Source organism: Typopeltis vanoorti, chromosome 3 (assembly GCF_054136105.1).
Source record: "Typopeltis vanoorti isolate ZY-2024b chromosome 3, IOZ_Tvanoo_1.0, whole genome shotgun sequence".
Classification (NCBI taxonomy): domain Eukaryota; kingdom Metazoa; phylum Arthropoda; class Arachnida; order Uropygi; family Thelyphonidae; genus Typopeltis; species Typopeltis vanoorti.
The window spans coordinates 153111514-153126297 of NC_143551.1; the positions used below are offsets into that span (position 1 = coordinate 153111514).

The following is a 14784-nucleotide window of genomic DNA, read 5'->3' on the forward strand; positions in this document are numbered from 1 at the left end:
ACTGACCTGCAGAGATAAAACAGTTATCATTCCATTGTATAAGACCCTGATCAGACCACACTTGGACTATTGTTCTCAGATTTGGTCCCCAGGATTTGAAGGGGATAAATTAACTGTGGAAAGAGTACAAAAGAGGATAACAAAGATGGTTTCAGGACTGTACAATGATAGTTATGAGGATTGGCTGAGGGAATGTGGACTGCAAAGTTTGGTGGATAGAAGGAGGAGAGGTGATATGATTGAGACTTTTAAACTGTTGAGAGGAGGTTACAGGGTTGACACCGGGGAGTTCTTTCGCTTGGTTGAACAGTGGGAATGAGTGATGACAAGAGGCCATCCCCTGGAAGTTACGAAAGGAAACTGTGAGCAAGAGGGTGAGGAGTGGTTTCTTTGCATGGAGGGTGGTTGAACCATGGAATGCATTGCCTGATGGAGTGGTGAGAGCGAGAACAGTCAATGAGTTCAAGGAGTGGTATGATAGACTTTGTGTTTCTTGGGTGGGGGGGGGGGACCTCCCCTCGATGAGTCTTGATAGACTTTGTGTTTCTTAGGAAAGACCTCCCACGATGAGTCTTTTGACTCCATGGAGGCCTGAATAATAATAATAATTTTTGGGGGTTGAGCTCGTTGAAAGTCTTCCTGATCTCTCATCGTCTTCCAGTGATGTTCTTCCGCTCTTGAAGCACACATGCCACTCAAAACACCTTGAACGACTCATTGCAGCATCGCCGTAAACTTGCCGAATCATGTCAAACGTCTCTGTGGCAGATTTGCTCAGTTTCATGCAAAATTTAACATTTGCTCTTTGTTCTAACTTGCTGTCCCCGATGAAATCGCAGATGTGGTAACGTAGGTGGTCAGAATAGTATCAGTTGCACAGCTCCCAATGTACACAGGACGATGTCTTTTGGCACACTGACTTATGAAGGTAGGTGCTCCCTGTGCGTGCAGCCTTGTGCTGCCATCTGTTGGCGTGTTACAAACCTAGTCTCAAAATTCACCATTGAAATAGATGGGTATTTTTTTTGGAAGAACAAAATCTACAAGCAGATAGAGGGAACCGCCATGGGTCCCCCCCCCTCTCACCCCCTCTTGCCAAATTTTATATGGAAAATTTTTAAAAACGAGCCATAGATTCAGCCCCTCTCAAAAACCTTCTATCTGGCTAAGATAGAAGGTTTGAGAGGGGCTGAATGTGTTTTTTGCATAGCCAAAAAACACAGACTACTTCCTCAGTCACCTCAACAGCCTACATCCAAGAATCCAGTTTACGATGGAAAGGGAAAAGAACAACTGTTTATCCATCCTAGACACCTTAGTTACACGCCTTCCTAACAGTACACTTTCCTTCACTGTATATAGAAAACCCACGCACACAGGCAGATACATTCACAAACTCTCCCACCACCACCCTGCTCAACAATATGGCATTATTAAAACTCTTACCAAGAGAACCGACAATCTCTGTTCCAGTGGAAATGCCCTTACTACTGAACTTGACCACATACACAACCCTTTCCTCTCCAATGGCTACAGCGATCACATTATCAAAAAAATAATCAGTTCCTCCCTCATTCCTCGGTCAGTCTTCTCGTCAGAAAGAGTTTAGAAATGCCATCACCATACCCTACATCCGTAGCACATCCAAAAAAATAACCAAGATTTTAAACAAGTACAACCTACACACAGAATTTAAGCCCCACCGCAAACTTGCTACCCTTATCCGTTCTACAAAAGATCAGCCCCCCCCCCTTCTCTCTCAGTGCCTGGAGTTTATATAGTACCCCGTTCCTGTAAGTTGGCGTACTTTGGACAGACAGGTAGATCAGCAACCATCCACCTTGAGGAACACAAGTCATACATCTGCAACCACGACTATGGCCAGAGAACCTTCATTCTTTGACCATGTCTTGGATACAACCCATAGGATCTCATGGAAAAAAAAAAAACACCATGCTCCACCACAGCAAATTCAAAAAAGAGAGACTATTCTTAGAATCAGCAGCAGCTCTCAGAAATCAACCAAATCTCAATAAACTCGGTTGCATTAAGCTTCCTAAGATTTGGGAAACACTTATCACCAGAGGTCCCACCCTACATTCCAGGCCACCTACAACTGCCCTTAGAGGGTGCTCCACCTAGATAGGACTTTAGTGTCACCCATGTGGTTGGGCTTAGTATTGTTTGTTATTTGTGTTTATGTTACATTAGTTTTTTTGTAATCCCTGAAGATGTCTCAGTGACTGAGAGGAAATATAGGAAGTATTAAATTCTGTTTTAATCCTTTGTGAGTGTTGTAAAAAATCCATTAAGCCTCCAACATGAGGACCCCTAAAGATCTTTCATATATATTCAGTAATATATGTATCCACTTTGGGAAACTGTTTCTAAAAGTAATAGAGAACACCATTAAAATTCAACATTTATGCTAGTTTGAAGCTTCTCGACTGCTTAATGATTGCCAGTATAGATGATGCAACTGTCAATCAACAGAGGACCTTCATTCTTATGGCACTCACTCCAAACACAAAAGTTTGGAGAGTCTCTAATAGCTGATCTCTGAGGTATTTGATCAAGTTTGGTACAAAGGTCTTCTGGCTTCTGCAACTGGGTTAATAGAATTCTCTCCAATTACAAGTTATGTGTGATTGTGGTAAATCCATCTTCATTCATCTTTTCTCACTTTTAATATCAATGACCTATTACTGATTACTAATCCAATTTTCTGATGAGAGTACACTGTATTCCACTTTCTCATTTGCAAATCATGCAAACAGAAATCAACACTTTACAACCCTATATTCTGATCTCCAGACCATTACTTAATGGGGGGGAGGGGAGGTAATAACTTTGTTAATTTCAATGCTAGTAAAACTCAATCCTGTTTTATTTCATGCAAAAATTTTTATTCTTCAGCCTTACTATTGACAATATCCTAGTCTCTAGACAAAGATGATGAGATTTCCACCTTTCATCTCCCTTGGCATGAATATATCAGAAATAATGTCTCTTTGGCATCCAGAAAATTAGGATTTCTCTTTCCAAGACTTTAGCACCAAACAGCTATGAATTCTATACAAATCAAAAAATCTGTCCATCATTAAATACTGTTCTTGCATTTGGAAAGGTATTTTTAAGTGCTCCCTAAAAATACAGAAGAGAACGATTAAATTTGTAACTGACTCATCTCCTATCTTGTACTGATCTACTTTACTCTCATACAGACATTGCCTTTGTTGCATGCATTGTCTATCAATATTTTCCAAAGTTACACAATTCCTTAAAATTGGCACTGAATAATTCTCCCACTCTCTACTAAATCTGTTAAAACAAATGCAACAGCAGCTATTCAATAGTATAGGTTTTCAAATCTAACATTAAGTTCCATTAACTCATCAACTATCTGCCCATACATGGTACTAATGTTAGTAAAGGCTGCACAACCTTCCATCTATGTTATTAGCAAAAATAAAAAAGATTAATAAAAATAGGAAATAGAATGAGAGAGGAATTTAATGGAATAAATTATCCTTATGGTTCCGATCTTCTAAAGATAAACAATTCCTTCTGGCTCTTCTTGGCATCTACCAAGTTCCTTGTGACTATCACCTTTCTTATTTCAGACAAACTGAACATTCAGAAGAAACAAGAGCACAAAAACACCAATTTTACATCACCTCACAAATTCTCAGAAATCTGAGAATTTGGCATTCAATAACATGGAGTTGATATCAACTACAACAGAAAGAAAGCACCTTAGCCTTACTTCCCCATTCAAACCTGAACTGGAATTCGAACCTGAGATGGCTTCTAACTATCAAAAATGTGGGAGTCTTATTCTAATTGCACAACATTAACATTTTTTTTTTTAAATAATAATATTATATTTCCTGTTATCTTTGCATTATTCAATGTACAAAATCACACAGCTCTTACTATTTTAAATAATTCGCTGCTTATGTTCTACTTTGTATTCAAATTGTCCGATGCCACTGATGATGACATGTAATTTTCAGGCTGAAATATAGCTACTAAATATATTACACATTCTTTTCCGTATGTTACTGTGTTAATTTGTGAAACTTTATAGCACAAGTATCACTGAAACAACAAGAACTGTGTCTAATCAGAATACCAAATAATCCTAATCATCCTAACCCTTTCTTAACCAGCTCTCCTTACAAACACATTGAAGATGTCATGTCTTCACTAATAACTTCAACCATAACCTTGTTCATGTTTCCTTTTCTAAAAATCAGCCATCATGCAGCCAATCCCAGTCCTTATCTTCTGATATATCAATGCTACTAAACAGGATGATTTCCATAATTTCTGCATCTCTTTTCAATGGTTTGATTAATCCTCTGATCTTCAATTATTCTGTCAAGAATAATTAAAGCACTTGCTGCAATGAGGACCTTTGTCCTTCCCCCCACACAAAACCTCTATCCCTGGTTCTCCAATAAGTGTGCCAAAACTGACCATGATAAAAATTTGGCAATTATTAGATGCCTCAGATCAAAAGCACAGCTCTGCACTCAGTCTACAATATAGCCTGCAACATCTGCATAAAACATCGAGAAATCCAAATCAGACTTTAGGACCAAATGCAGACATTTTGCTGCCAAAGACTACTCAACACTTCTTTTGCTTTTCACATGAAGATGGCATCAGCATCACTCAAAGATAAGGCATCTGTCATTTCCATTTCCTCCTTCCCAATTTGGTAGGACTATGGAAAATCACTTCCCAAATATACCATGAACAGTAAACTGTTTGGCTCCTTTGACCATTCACCAGAAAGACATCAGAAAAATTTTCAATTAGTGTGTTACCTGGTACAGATGGTATCCTTCTATCCTGAATCACCCTTTGCATCCCAGAATGAACACCTATTCTATATAGCCTATTCAGCATTTACTTCGAACTTACTAACACTGAATTAACACGTTCATTGCCAACCACGCGATATCGCGTGCTGCGAGTTCTAGCCAAACGGCCGATCACGCGTTATCGCGTCGCTATCAAGTTAAAAAAATTTGGCCTCCACACGAAATTCCAATTTTCAGCTTGACAATGAACGTGTTAACAGTCATTATCATTTGCCCACACCTTTCAGCCTATTTAAATTAACCTGTAACTGCTATATGCGAAGGTGGTCTGAAAAGCTCTCGGCCTAATAATGAAAAAATGAATTTATAATTTCAAAATTATTTTTATTTTTCAACATAATCTCCCTTAAGACTAATACATTTATTCCAGCGATGCTCCAACGCCATTATCTCGTCACTGTAGTGGTTCCCAGTAGGATCTGCAAAATACCCCTCTACAGCAATGCAATCACCTCTTGATTCGAAGAAAAACGCTGACCAGAGAGGAAGATTTTTAGTTTTGAGAAGAGATAGAAGTCAGAAAGAGCCAAATCTGGGGAATAGGGTGGATGTTCCAACAATTCATAGTGCAGATCCCTTACTTTTCCCGTTGCCAAAACACCTTTGTGGGCAGGTGCATTGTCCTGATGAAAGATGATTTTTTTCTTCTACAAACTGGGTCTTATTTCATGAATTTTTTCTTCTAGTGTGGTTAAAAGATTGGATTAATATTCCCTGTTTATTGTTTTACCCTATTCAAGATAATTAATAAAAGAAAATGCCTTTAGCACCCCCAAACACCGATGCCATGACCTTTCATGCTAATGGAATTGATTTTGTCTTCTTTGACGCTGAATAACCGGCTTCTGTCCACTGTTTTGACTGCTGTTTGTATTCTGGTGTGTGTGTGTGTAATGGTGAATCCAAGTCTCATCCATAGTAAGAAATCGATGCACAAAATCAGTTTTATTTTTGTTAAAATGCTCCAAGCACTGTTCAGAGATTTTCATGTGAGTGTGTTTTTGATTTGCTGTGAGCAAGCATCGGACACATCTCGCACAAAATTTTTTTCATTTGCAATTCTTCATGCAAAATATAGCCCACACGTTCTTTTGAAATACCTATAGTCTCAGCAATTTCATGCACTTTGACTCACCAGTCATCCAATACCATATCGTGCACTTGATCAATGATTTCTGGTATTCTTACACTTTTTAGAGATCATTCACGTGGATCATCTTCAAGGCTGGTATGGCCACGTTTAAACTCAGCAGCCCATTTTGTAATTGTCGAAAATGAAGGAGAAGAGTGCCCATAAACTTTTATGAACTTTGAATGAATTTCTTTTGCCGTTAAACCTTCTTTTACAAATAATTTTATAACTGCACGATACTCAATTTTATCCATTTCAAGGAATACAGACAACACTTTTGCTTCAGACAGCTGTATAAAAAAAACTACTTGATAGAATGACTTGCAATTTCACATGGATGCTTATAACAGATGTACCAACTTAGAAAAAAAAATCTTACCGATAGTGTTGCCATCTATGGTCGAGGCCAAGAACTTTTCAGACCACCCTTGTATTAGTAGCAACTCTGACTGTCCTGCTTATCTTTGCATTATCAGCAAAGAGTCGAAGATCCCCTGTGAGACTCTTCCCAATATCATTAATATATAGATAAAATAACAGTGCTACAAGGACTGATTCCAGGGGGGTACACAGCACTGGTCACATTAAATCTGGCAGATTCAGATCCCCCAGATACCACTTTCTGATACTTGTCCATTTGCTACCCACTTATCCAAACAAACAGCATATATTCCAATATCCCATATTCTCCAGTTTAAGCAATGGCCCTTCATGTGGTAGCTTATAAAGAACTTAAAGTCCAATAACATCAGTGTATCCATTCCTTTTATCCAACTCATCCATAACATTATTATAAAATATGAGCAAATTGCTCATACATGATCAACCTTTAGTAAATTCATGTTTTTTCTTGCCAAGTATACCTTGTTTGTCCACCCATTTCTGTATGCGAGTCCTTACCAACTTCTCTAAAATCCTCACAATCACACTAGAGATACTGAAAGGTCAACAGTTAGACACATCAGCCTTGTGCAATGGGATTATCATATACTCTTTCCACTCCTACTTCTATGATCAAATCAAACACTCTTTGGCCTCTAACTGCTTCTTTCACATGCTGCTTAAGAAAGCAGTCTTGCAACAGTTTAATAAATTATCCTTCATTTTTGAGTTTTCTCTGGTAACACTGTTCAGATAATTTAAGTCCCCCATAATTTGGCAATGCATTTCATTGCAAGTGAACTGCCAGGTCTGTAAACACCCCACCACATATTTCATCCTGTTAACATCCTCTTCACAACAGATAGCCTCAGGACATTGTTACTTTTGTTTTAACAAATTTCTACCCTAAATGGGCTCAAATATTCTGATATTAGCATTCCACCCAAGATGATTTAGTTTCCATGACTCATTGCATTAAATCTTACCTCAATAAATAAATCTGTACAAAACCTGGAAGGAATGGGGAGAAATGATCTGTGCTTCTAATCCAATGTCTAACCTATCATTAAGTATTCACCTGAATATTAAAGAAATAAGGATGGAGTGGAAATTTGGAATCTAGCTGGCCAAAATATATTTTACATCAGTTAACTCACAAGAACAATGGTAAAATATCGAATGGCGCAAAAAACAGTAGCGAACCCCAACACCCATTTACTCCGTAACATATGATGTAGTTATTCAGTTATTCAGGAATATTACTTTAACCAGGCAAGGCATGGTTAAAGTAATACAATCCCCCCCCCCCCTGCAGTTTTCATCAGGTTGAAGCCAAAAGTCAGCTACTAAAACAACCTCAAACCATGACAGAACTAATGATAAGTACCATCAGTATAAGTTGCATCAATGTAAAAAGCTAGCAGAGGAATTACAGAAACACCATGCTGACGTAATTCATGTTACAAAGATGACAAGGAACCTGGGTTGGGCTATTTTGAATTATGGCTGAAGCAAGACTATAAGACCAGTGCATGAATATTCAAAGTTTAGTAAGTTTATACGGATAGAGAAATATACTGTATATACAGAAATATGCATATATCAACAACTCATGGAGGTGAAGTCCATTAAATGAAGATGGGACAAACCACTCTATAATGTGCCAATTAGTAAATATAAGATGGTTCATAAGTCTCATCTTCAAAAATAATTTTATTTATGTATTACAAAATTATTTTCTTGACCTTCCTCTTTTGTGTCCATTATCTGGTCTACAGAGAGAGAGGGTGCTGGAACACAAATAAGGGTGGATACCTAATTTGGTGACACAACCACTTCAGTCGACTTTGTTTCTAAATTGTTTCCATTAGAGGTCTTTATTTGCTTTATTCAAAAATGACAGTATTAGAAATGTGGAGTAGGGTGCCCTGCCAGGATGAGTCCTTGGAGGTGCCACATAATAATGTAATCCAAATCTTGCTATGTGTATCCTAATACTGATCAAGGGCATGTTATCCGAAAGCAATTGATGATATTATCATCATCATCAAATTCTTGCCATGTACCCTCAAGAAGTGTACAGGATATGATAGTACTACATGAAAAAAATTACATCATTACTAACTTCCTATCTACAATTTTCCTCCAAATCAGTCTGTTATTTGTCAAGACTCCAACTTTATCAGACCTTATATTTCTATCGTCTAAGGCAATTTGTACCGTATCAATCCAAATATATCTTGGTCTTCCTCTGGGTCGTTTTGCTGCCAACCTGGCAGAGAACACTTGTTTTGCTAATCTTTCTTCCCCCATTCTGTTAAGTGACCATACCACCCGAGATTAGCTCTGCTAATGCATTCCTGGATGTTGACAATGTCAAGTTCTTTCCTAATATCCTAGTTTTTAATATGATATTGCCATTGATGCCATCTGTTCACGCCTATAATCTTTCTCAGGACTCGCATATCTGTGGCCTCTAGTCTTTGGTCAAGTGTTTTACTTCTGACCCAGCTCTCAGATCCATAAGTTAAAACTGGTTTGAACACTGTCTTGTATACAGCTAATTTAGTGTTCTGACTAATTTCTCTCTTATTCCAAATGAATTTATTCAATTGACTTCCTACCATACCAGTTTTGCTGATTCTGTTGTCTTTTTATATATTTAATTTGCCATCTTCAGTAAAAATCATGCCTAAGTAGCTGAAATGTTTCACTTGTTCCACAGGTTCTCCATTCACAACACAGTTGACATTTTCAATGATTCTGCCTATTTAATTGTCTTTGTCTTTTTATTGCTGACTTTCATACCATATCTATTACAACAGCTATTCAATTTAGTCAGAGAATCTTGCAGACTTGTAGCGGATTTATTTAGAAGTATAACATCATCCGCATAAAGCAAAGAGCTGACATTAACATCTCCAAGTTTGATATCATGTTTAATACCACTTTCCTTCATAATGTGATCCATATAGATAATGAATAACAGAGGGGATAATGTACATCCTTGTCTCACACCAGATTTAACATTAAACCATCTTCCTGTACTTTCTTGAATTCTAACTGCTGACTTACAACTCAAATAAAGACTAAGTATTGCTTGATATAATGCCCCATTGACACCATATAACTGTAGCGTACTGAATAGCTTCTCTCTTGGTACCTTGTCATATGCCTTTTCCAAATCGACAAAACTTAAATACAGATCTTTGTTATATTCCCATGATTTCTCCACTATCTGTCGTAAAGTGAAGATCTGATAACGACAGCATCTATTTGACCTGAGTCCAGCTTGTTCTTCACCAAGCTTTTCTTCCACAATTCTTCTCAACTCTCAGATGTGTATATTTGTATATCTGAGTCTACAGTTCACTGTAGATACACAATTCAAATATCACTGGAATAATAGTGTCTGAACACAAGAACCAAATGAGGGAGAGAGAGAGAGCTGAAAGTGGGAAAATCTGAATAAAATATGACTGATTTAGGGAAATATGACTAGGAAGCATGAGGTGACATTCTCAGTAAGGATACGAAAATCATAACATGATGGTGGACTCAAGTAGTTAAAAAAGTAGTGCAAGGGTTGGAAGAGGGGAATAATAATAAAATAATAATCACCATTTTCCTCATCCATCTAAGATGGATTGAGACTACCATGAACAATAACTTTTCAGTCCAATTTATCAGCAACCAGGTTATTTATTATTTAAATGTCTATAAGAGTTCAGGCTACTTATATTATTGATGTTTATTATCAATTTCCTTCATGGTCGTTTCAACAGTATCTTTTACTTCTTCTTTTCCATTTTGGGGAATTTCAGGAAACCTGGTTGTAAGCATTCTGTACGAGTCGATCAGAGAAGAACGGTTACAATACTAATGTAACTATTCTTCTCTGTTTCTCGTTATTATTGAAATATTGTAGTGCAGTTTTTCTCTGATTCCCTGACTGGTCTTCAATTCAGTCTATGATGTTTTATTTCCCTTGGACACTTGTTTTCAAAGCCTGTCAATCTTTGTTATTCTTTCTCTTTGAAAACTCAAGTCTCAGCACCACAAAGGAACAGTGGGGTACCAGTGACAAGATTTTAAGTTATTTTTGCCATATATTTGTAAGTTTGGTCATAGTACACCATCCTAGATTTATTCTATGTGTAATAGTTTCTTAATAATTTAGCCTGTTTGTGATCAATGTGCTTAAGTGATTGATATAAAATAATAATAATAAAATATCTATATTGCATATCAAATAAATATGCTAACACCTTTTATGGGGGTGCTTAAGGGTCAAAGCTGTATAACTGAGAGGAGACCTCCACATAGCCTTTAAAGGAATGCAGAGAACCGACCACAGCTTCTGACCTAATGTCCAATCCTCACTGTCTCGTGGTGCACCCTGTTGGGTATCTACCTGGATAATGAACGAACGAGGAAGGATAGGCTTACAATTTGGAATTTAGCCGACCAAATTGTATTCTTATTGGCTTAAACCAATATAGAAAATGATGGTACAACATGACAAAATTTCATGCTGGCAGGGGCGTCGCTAGGTTAAACAAGGTCCCCGTTGTTTTTGCCAGGGAACAAGGGTGAACAACGAAAAGTCAGCTACTGGAACAAATCTGAAAACACACCCCAACTCAACATCACCAGAGTTAAAGATCGGTACTATCAACATAAGAAGGCTGAATGGCAAAGAAATGGAGCTAGCTGAATAATCAGATAAGTACCAGATCGACATAATAGGGGTGACTGAAACAAAAAAGACAAAAACTGGTGAGATCTTTCTAAGCAATGGCATTCAGTCTCAAGTAGAGTGATGAGGGCCAATATGAGAATGGGGAACTGGACAATGAGACCTATTTGTGCCTATGGTCCCACAGAAGGTTCTACTAAGATAGAAGTGGAGGAATTTTTTGATGCTTTAGAAAAAGCAACTGACAGAATAAAAAAGGAAAAGTTAGTCCTTGTTGGGGATCTAAATAGCAGAGTAGGAAAAGATTGTCAGACATACAAAAATATTTTGGGAAAATTTGGAGAAAAGAGCAAAGCTAATAATAATGGTAAACACCTGTTGGATTTCTGCTTAGGACATGGACTGGTTATTACTAACACCATGTTCCAACATAAAAATGTACACAAATTCACATGGAAAGAAGATGCAAGGAATAAGAAAAGTCTCATTAACTATGTTATTGTTGATAGTGATGTTTTCTACCTGGTGCAGGACACCAGAGTGTACAGAGGATTTGAAAGTGAAAGCAATCACTATTTAGTCTTGAGCAGGATAAAACTGAATTTCATATTGATAAGAATAACATGAAAGAAAGTTTTAAAGCGAATTAAAGTTGAGCAGCTCTCAGATGTGAACTGTAGACTAAAATACACAAAGATTATTGAAGAAAAAATGAAAGAGTTTGAGAATAGGAACCAAACCTTGGAGATTCAGTGGCAAGCCTTGAAAAAAATTCTGATTGATTCAGCCAAAGAGGCATGCGGTGAGGATGTCTGCAAGGATAGAAAAATCAGAACTCCATGGTGGACACAGGAAGTTAAAGAGGCAGTGAATGAAAAGAAGAAAACATATCAAAAGTTCCTGACAAATAAGTCAGCTTGTGCTCTTAGAGAATACAGAGACTAATATAAGAAAGCTAAACACTGTGTAAAACTAGCTAAACAAAAGTCATGGGAGGACTTTGGCAAGAACATAGAAAATAAATATCAAGAAGGTGGCAAAATATTCTGGAGGTTGTTGAAGAAGCTTAGGAATGGAGGAAAGAGGAAAAGGAGTTAGAGATGATAAAGGTGACATGAAAACTGGAGAAAAAGATATCCTTGAAGTATGGAGTAATTAATTTGAAAAACTGCTAAATGAAACAAGCAGTGATGACAACACAGTGGTAAAAAACACTGACCAGGCATGCAGGCAGGAATACATATCCATACTTGAAGTAGAAAAAGTCATCAAAGGTTTGAAATGTGGAAAGGCAGCAGGAGTAGATGATATTCGACCAGAAATGCTGAAGCATGGTGGTATAAAAGTCTTACAGTGGCTGCACTGCATAGGTCAGAATGCCTGGACAGAGGGACGAATTCCCGATGATTGGAGTAGAGCTCTCATAGTACCCATATATAAAAAGGGAAATAAAACTGAATGTGAGAATTACAGAGGTATTTCCCTACTGAGTGTTCCTGGCAAAATCTATGCAAGTATACTTGAGAAATGGTTGAGAAGAATTGTGGAAGAAAAGCTTGGTGAAGAACAAAAGCTGGATTCAGGCCAAATAGATGCTGTCAGGATCAGATCTTCACTTTACGACAAATAGTTGAAGCATGGGAATATAACAAAAATCTGTATTTAAGTTTTGTCGATCTGGAAAAGGCATATGATATGGTGCCAAGAGAGAAGCTATTCAATACGCTACAGTTATATGGTGTCAATGGGGCATTATATCAAGCAATACTTAGTCTTTATTTGAGTTGTAAGTCAGCAGTTAGAATTGAAGAAAGTACAGGAAGATGGTTTAATGTTAAATCTGGTGTGAGACAAGGATGTACATTATCCCCTCTGTTATTCATTATCTATATGGATCACATTATGAAGGAAAGAGGTATTAAACATGTTTTCAGAATTGGAGATGTTAATGTCAGCCTTTTGCTTTATGAGGACGATGTTATACTTCTAAATAAATCTGCTACAAGCTTGCAAGATTCTCTGACTAAATTGAATAACTATAATAGATATGGTATGAAGGTCAGCATTAAAAAGACAAAGACAATGAAAATAGGTAGAATTGTTGAAAATGTCAACTGTGTTGTGAACGGGGAACCTGTGGAACAAGTAAAACATTTCAGCTACTTAGGCACGATTTTTAGTGACGATGGTAAATTAAATATGGAAATAGACAACAGAATCAACGAAGCTGGTATGGTAGGCAGCCAATTGAATAAATTCATATGGAATAAGAGAGAAATTAGTCGGAAAACTAAATTAGCTGTATACAAGACAATGTTCAAACGAGTTTTAACCTATGGATCTGAGTGCTGGGTCAGAAGTAAAACACTTGACCAAAGACTAGAGACCGCAGATATGAGAGTCCTGAGAAAGATTAGAGGCGTGAACAGATGGCATCAATGGGAATATCATATTAAAAACGAGGATATTAGGAAAGAACTTGACATTGTCAGCAGCCAGGAATGAGTTAGCAGAGCTCATCTCAGGTGGTATGGTCACTTAAACAGAATGGGCAAGGAAAGATTAGCAAAACAAGTGTTCTCTGCCAGGTTGGCAGGAAAACGACCCAGAGGAAGACCAAGATATAGGTGGATTGATACGGTACAAAGTGACTTAGACGATAGAAATCTAAGATCTGATAATGATGGAGTCTTGACAAGGAACAGACTGATTTGGAGGAAAATTGTAGATAGGAAGTTAGTAATGATGTAAATTTTTCATGTAGTACTATCATATTCTGTACACCCCTAGAGGGTACATGTCAGGAATTCAATGGTGATGATGACAACTTTTATTTTCTGAAAAGAGGTAATATATAACTCAGCAAGTTATGTGGAAAAGTAACTAAACAAGAAGTGAGGAAAAGAGCATCATAAAAGGAATTGTGTGAAATAAATGACCAAAACTGAAGATATTTTGAATTATTTTAAAAAATTAATAAATAAGATAAGTAGCAACAGAACAGTGCTAGAATTGTAATACTGAAGTACTCTAATAATAATGAGATGTACTTACAGTTAAGTACATTTCATTTTAGTATTAAAGGTAGAAAAAGGGTTTCGACATGATTTTGCACTTTGCATGGATACAATCCAATATTATTATTATTATTTTCTATTTCATGTTCATAATCTGATGGAGCAATGTCTTGGAAATCTATAAATCCTTAAATCACTGTCTTCCTCATATTTTATTATTATTATTTTTTTAATTTTATTTTTGGAATGCATATGTCTTTCTGGACAGCTGCAACATTTGTGGTGGTTTTCCCGATCTTGATCTGATGTTTTCATGTCTCCTACTGAAACAGACTGCCCAAAGTATTCACTTATTGCCCAAACTTTCAGAATTCGTGTATCTTCACAACATTATTTCAGTTTAGGAATTAGCTCAAACTGTATATCCACTTATCATTAGTACAATTCAAATACAAATAAAATGCCTTTCTCATATCATATGCTTTTATGCAATTTACAAAATCGTATGCCTTTTGTAAATCTATGTCCTCAATTACTTTTTAACTTTTGAACACCAGAACACATTTTCTTTAATTCTATAGTTCTGCCATATAACTGTAGTGTTTTAAACAACTTTTCTCTTGAATACTTTTCATATGCTTTTATACAATTTACAAAATCATA

At 36.9% G+C, this 14784-nt stretch overlaps 1 protein-coding gene across 1 annotated transcript in view; it reads right to left on the reverse strand.

The window, feature by feature from the left end:
* Window positions 1-14784, reverse strand: part of Dab (DAB adaptor protein) — a 199625-nt gene that overhangs the window by 107563 nt on the left and 77278 nt on the right. The gene's annotated exons all lie outside the window — the stretch shown is intronic.